Consider the following 6,000-nt stretch of genomic DNA (forward strand, 5'->3'; position numbering starts at 1 on the left):
CTTATGTTCTTATGTTTCTTTTTAAATTAATTTAACAACGCAGAACAGCATACTGCAGCTCAAGCACCTAACATTATGCAGCTCTGGCGATAATTTACCCGGCCCTTCTGATGGTTACGCCACCTTACCTTATCTTACCTTACCTTAAAAAAAAAATCGTTTGCTCACACCTGCGCCATCCCTATCTCTACCTCTGTGTGTGGCCAGCGAGCACCGTGAATTTAAGCAACACCTGTCCTGACCATCTAGCCAAGTCTCGATTAGTTAGGTCACCTTTAACCAAGCTATGTAAGGTATACCCATCTATAGCTCCGGCTAGAATACAGTGAAATACAAACAACCAAACAACCCTATATGTATATATATATATATATATATATATATATATATATATATATATATATATATATATATATATATATATATATATATATATATATATATATATATATATATATATATATATATATATATATATATATATATATATATATATATATATATATATATATATATATATATATATATATATATATATATATATATATATATATATATATATATTGCTCTTTCTAATGAATTTACCACAGTTTCTTTCAATACAGTGTAATTGTCTTGAACATCATTCCACAAAGTGTAATAATTGCCTTCCTCTTGCAAGACAGCTACCGACAGTTTGACTTCTTAGTGAAACGCCATTAACAACAAATTCCCTCTCATTTCTGAAAAGTGCTCTTAGCCATGCCTGGATAAACGATTCAAAGCATCTTTCCTTTGACGTACATATGTTCTTTTGTTCTTAATTTTTAATGGAAATCTAAAAAGTATTATAAGATTTTCGACATGGCACATTTTCATAAAGTTTAAAGATATACATATTGTGTGTGTGTGTGTGTGTGTTTCACTGTTTGAGCTGCTGCAGTCTCTGACGAGACAGCCAGACGTTACCCTACGGAACGAGCTCAGAGCTCATTATTTCCGATCTTCGGATAGGCCTGAGACCAGGCACACACCACACACCGGGACAACAAGGTCACAACTCGATTTACATCCCGTACCTACTCACTGCTAGGTGAACAGGGGCTATCTCCACCCGGCCGGCGAATCGAACCCCGGTTCTCTGGCTTGTGGAGCCAACGCTCTAACCACTGAGCTACCGGGGTGTGTGTGTGTGTGTGTGTGTGTGTGTGTGTGTGTGTGTGTGTGTGTGTGTGTGTGCGCGCGCGCGTGCAGTATCTTTGACACAGGAGTGAACTAGTGATGATAATAGTAATATTTACATAATGATGTGCATTTTGAACACAAGCATCACACTGCCATACAAAACCAGCCACGCAGCGCCCTGTGAACTGAGGCATGGCAGCAATCATTACAACAACACAGATTAATATCAAAATGACAACTATTGTTAGACCGTTGTTTCCATCATCAAAATCGCAGCACCTGGAACTGATGGGTGATGACTATTTCACCACGTGTGTGCACTGTGCAGTGACCGCATGGTGAGGCGATGAGGGAAAAAACTACACGTGTGCATTCTGATGTATCTGACTCAAAACAGCACTCCATATCGGAGTAAATAAGAATTCTAATACACATATGCACATCATACACATTCTCTCTCTCTCTCTCTCTCTCTCTCTCTCTCTCTCTCTCTCTCTCTCTCTCTCTCTCTCACACACACACACACACACACACACACACACACACACACACACAGAGAGAGAGAGAGAGAGAGAGAGAGAGAGAGAGAGAGAGAGAGAGAGAGAGAGAGAGAGAGAGAGAGAGAGAGCACATCGTCCAAACAACTCGGAGCCTCACAACAGTTGGCTTTATCCCCATATCGAGTGTGCTTAGCGCTAATCGTCGCTCAAACAAGAAAAATCGTTCAGAGATTCCCAACCTATTGCTGGTGCGGCATGGAGAGCAAGAGTGAACGAAAGGTTGGCTAGACATCCACAATTCCTGGGATAACATTATACGTGCTGAAAACACGAGGATCTATCACTCTCAAGAACAGACGAACTTAAGAAAATAAAAGAAGCTACAAGAAATTTACCACGGCTCTCTTCTTGCTAACATCAACAACCAGAAGAGACTTAGCATTGCCAGGGACTCTCGCCTGCGTGCGCCAGTCCATCACATATTGAGCTGATCACGTGTGCAAGCTTCGAGGCTGACCCCGAGCATCCCCACTCTGTATTCTTCATCACAACTCGCACGAGGAGAGATGAATGGTGGGTGAGGAGGAGGGAACATTCAGACCCATGCAGTGGGAGGGAAAGAAGTTACGTACACTGTCTAAGAGACTATACTTCTTTTTTTTCTTTCCTAGAGTAACTGTGTGTGTGTGTGTGTGTGTGTGTGTGTGTGTGTGTGTGTGTGTGTGTGTGTGTGTGTGTGTTTGTATGTGACCGTATCATATGAAAATAAATCAAAAAGGAAAATAAGGAAGCAGGACGATTTACATTTCTTTTCGAGTCATGTTGGCCTTATTATCATCAAGTGGAATCTAAAGAGCGGTGTTTGAAAAGATAAAACAGTTCCAGTGATCTCAAACGAAAGAATCCTAGTGATCCAGAATCTTGAAGAGTTCCAAGACCCAAAATTTCGGGATACAATCATTGAGATGGTAAGAGATTTCAACGCAAGTCTCGCCATTATGTTACGGACATTACTTGTTAACATATCACATTAGCATTAAATAGTACCCAGCTTATACTAGAATCACAATATTCATACCCATCAACATCATAATCATCACCTTCAAAGACTTGTCCAATGTATATATATGCCTAACTCATATCCTTAGCTTGCCCGTCTCTTCCTCTTATTTCATTATCGTTAGTACAGACACCCATCTCAGGTTTAGGCAGGGCGCCTAAACCTTTCTGACTGTTAAGGTATCAGCACCACAACATCCTTATCAGAACTATCCTACTCTTTCTTAACTCGACACTGCCTGGTGGAGGTGGGAGGCCAGACACACAGATGATCAGACAGACAGACAAACCATTTTTATTTACTTTTTTCAGGCACTGTGGCTGCTGCAATATTCAAAACTACACAAATGAGGGCTGGCCCAACATTCATGGCGAGGATTCATTGACCGTGAACGCATGTGTTTGTCAGTCAGGGAAGGCAAGGGGAGGGGGAGACAGCTGTGCTCGCCGACTGTGGTTACGAATCGAGTGGCACTATTTCACTCCACGAATTCCATGTGTTCGCAGGAAGGGAATTCAACACTGTGTGGATGACCTGTGGCCATGACAGAGAGAGAGAGAGAGAGAGAGAGAGAGAGAGAGAGAGAGAGAGAGAGAGAGAGAGAGAGAGGCTAAATGAACCTAGACACATGTATACACGCCCACTGACTCGCATAAAAACCGACAAAGTAAAATAATCAACACGAGCCTGACAAATGAAACACACAGAGAGACAAGGCCACGCGAGACGAAAAAAAAAAAAAAAATAAAAATAAAAATGTATAAACTACATGCCACGCTAAATACACCGATGGATCAGGGCGCAAAATCCACCTGACCTAATGTACGGAATATGAAATTCACACAAGAGGGAGAAAGCCACTGGGATCACGAGAAGCACCTGGCACAACTGACAACGACACTTTTATCCCACAACGAATAGGAAACAAAACTCGGTCAAAGAAAGAAAGAAAGATGCGGGACTAATTTAGTTTACCGCGGGGTTCTAAGCCTTGTCACGACGAGAGCCTTAGGGAGCAGGAATACATAACATGGTCTCTGCGCTTTATACACTGCACCATTATACACACATTTTTTTTTCTTCTTCTTTTTTTTTTTTTTTTTTACTAATGGCCTAAAGCAGGAACCAAAGTTAAAGAGAACAGGCTCATTTAACCACTTCGCCAGCAAAAGATAATACTTACTTACTTTTAACGAATCAGAGGAGATAGGCAAATACAGTGAAAATATAAAAGAATGAAGAGAAAATGTGTTGACTCCTACATGAGTAAAATATAAAACCGTGTTCTCTATTCCTTTTCTTTTACAGATATCACACTACTAGATTTATCAACATGGTTCTAAATCATTTGAATTACTTTCAGCAAATATTTCAATCATCATAAAAAAATTAAAATATAGATCTAACGAGAGGACATATTGTCATAGAGAATAAAACACAGATAATATGAACCACTATGTTTATCAGCAAAGAGAGTGTGGGGAAAAAAAAGAAGTGTGAAATGCAGGAATAATATTGAAAAATAAAATATCACAATTCAACAACCCCAGTTGTTTAATATTATACCTAACAAGGTAACTACATAACCTGAGGCCTGATAACATCCCGGTTTGGGTAGGAAAGTGGTGAAAATAAATACCACCAAGAGAAAACAAGAGGATCGATTTCCACGAACAAGGAATACCATTGCATACAACATGACCACCAGATGAACATGAAATAAGCACGACGCAATATGTGTGTGTGTGTGTGTGTGTGAGAGAGAGAGAGAGAGAGAGAGAGAGAGAGAGAGAGAGAGAGAGAGAGAGAGAGAGAGAGCACATTACGGTCCTATGTCAGCGGATTGAAAGTTTCATACGAACGAGTGCATTTTAATTTAAACTACAGCCGGGACAGATGCGGCCGCCAAAATGACCCAATCTATTTCCAGTGCCCACACAGGCTGTCCTCTGATGCTCTGGCCTGTGTACTTCTCCCACTAACCCACATCCTTTGATGTGTGTGTGTGTGTGTGTGTGTGTGTGTGTGTGTGTGTGTGTGTGTGTGTGTGTGTGTGTGTGTGTTCAGTGGATCAGTGATTACTAAGTGGTCGCAAGGTTGATTATGTTACTCTGCGCAATAATTAATTGATGCGTCATGAAAATTCACGCCCTGTGATTGGTGCAAGGGTTGTGGCGCATGAAGGGCTGGACTGTTTGGTATACACAAGCAGTGCAGAGCTGAGCATACATGTTCATGAGCACTAAACTCATGTATTCGTAAAATTTTTGGTTTATCTTTTTTTAAAAATCGTGACTATAAAAAATTGCCAAAAATGTTATAAAGCCCACATGATAAAACCCTGCTCCTCTAGATCTTCTAAACATTATATCATGCAAATGTCTAACAGGATGTATGACGGCCACCTGCAGTTATATAAGAGCAGGATTAAAGTGCTCCGTAATATGTGTTATATGAAGGGTTGTCTTGTGCCAACTCTGATGTAAACGTAGACGACAAGAACCGTGATGACCCCTCGGATGAAATGCTAGAAATCTTCTTAGTGCCAGAAGGAACAGCTCACGAAGCAAAGTAAAGATAAGCTCAGGTAATTATCACAAATCATCCACTTTGGGTGGATGGTTGGTTGTAAGGGTGGTAACACCGCCAGTAAGTATTCACTGTCTGTCCTAAGTCAGAATAAAGGAGGAGGGACATCTCTGGAAGAAAATTTATTTAAGTATTTCAAATAATGATACCAATGAAAAAACAGTAATAACTTTCTCGTGCGTTTAGCATCAAAACCACATATATATATATATATATATATATATATATATATATATATATATATATATATATATATATATATATATATATATATATATATATATATATATATATATACAAAGTTTTTTGTAGAAAAATTACTATTCATATGAAAATCTAAATAATTTGTATTTCAATACTTTATACCTGTACAGTAATCAAGATAATAATAAAAAAAAACTGTTTTTGGCCGCCATTTTTCAAGATGACATCCAAAACCGGCTTGATAGAGGGATGCAAAATTGATATGTTTTAAAGTACCCTATTATAAAGGAGATGAAACAAATTACAGTTTTCCGTAATCTTTTTCCTTTGTAAAGCAGCATTTGACTGGCCTAACAGCTCAGCGTTTATAAAAAGTGAAGAGCAATGCATACCTGTGAAGTGATCGAGGTAACAACAAACAACAGACCACGTGAAGTCTTGCATGCAGATCTTGAGTGCAGAGAGTAGTATGTCAACATCTAT

The 6,000-nt window shown here is 39.3% G+C and overlaps 1 protein-coding gene across 1 annotated transcript in view; it reads right to left on the reverse strand.

The window, feature by feature from the left end:
• LOC123518877 overlaps positions 1-6,000 on the reverse strand; it is a 175,780-nt gene extending 169,780 nt beyond the window's left edge. The window contains exon 1 of the mRNA XM_045279927.1: positions 5,910-6,000. The gene's annotated coding sequence lies outside the window, so the exon portion shown is untranslated. The remainder of the gene's footprint in view (positions 1-5,909) is intronic.

The sequence above is a fragment of the Portunus trituberculatus genome, chromosome 44 (genome assembly GCF_017591435.1).
Source record: "Portunus trituberculatus isolate SZX2019 chromosome 44, ASM1759143v1, whole genome shotgun sequence".
In the NCBI taxonomy this organism is placed as follows: Eukaryota; Metazoa; Arthropoda; class Malacostraca; order Decapoda; family Portunidae; genus Portunus; species Portunus trituberculatus.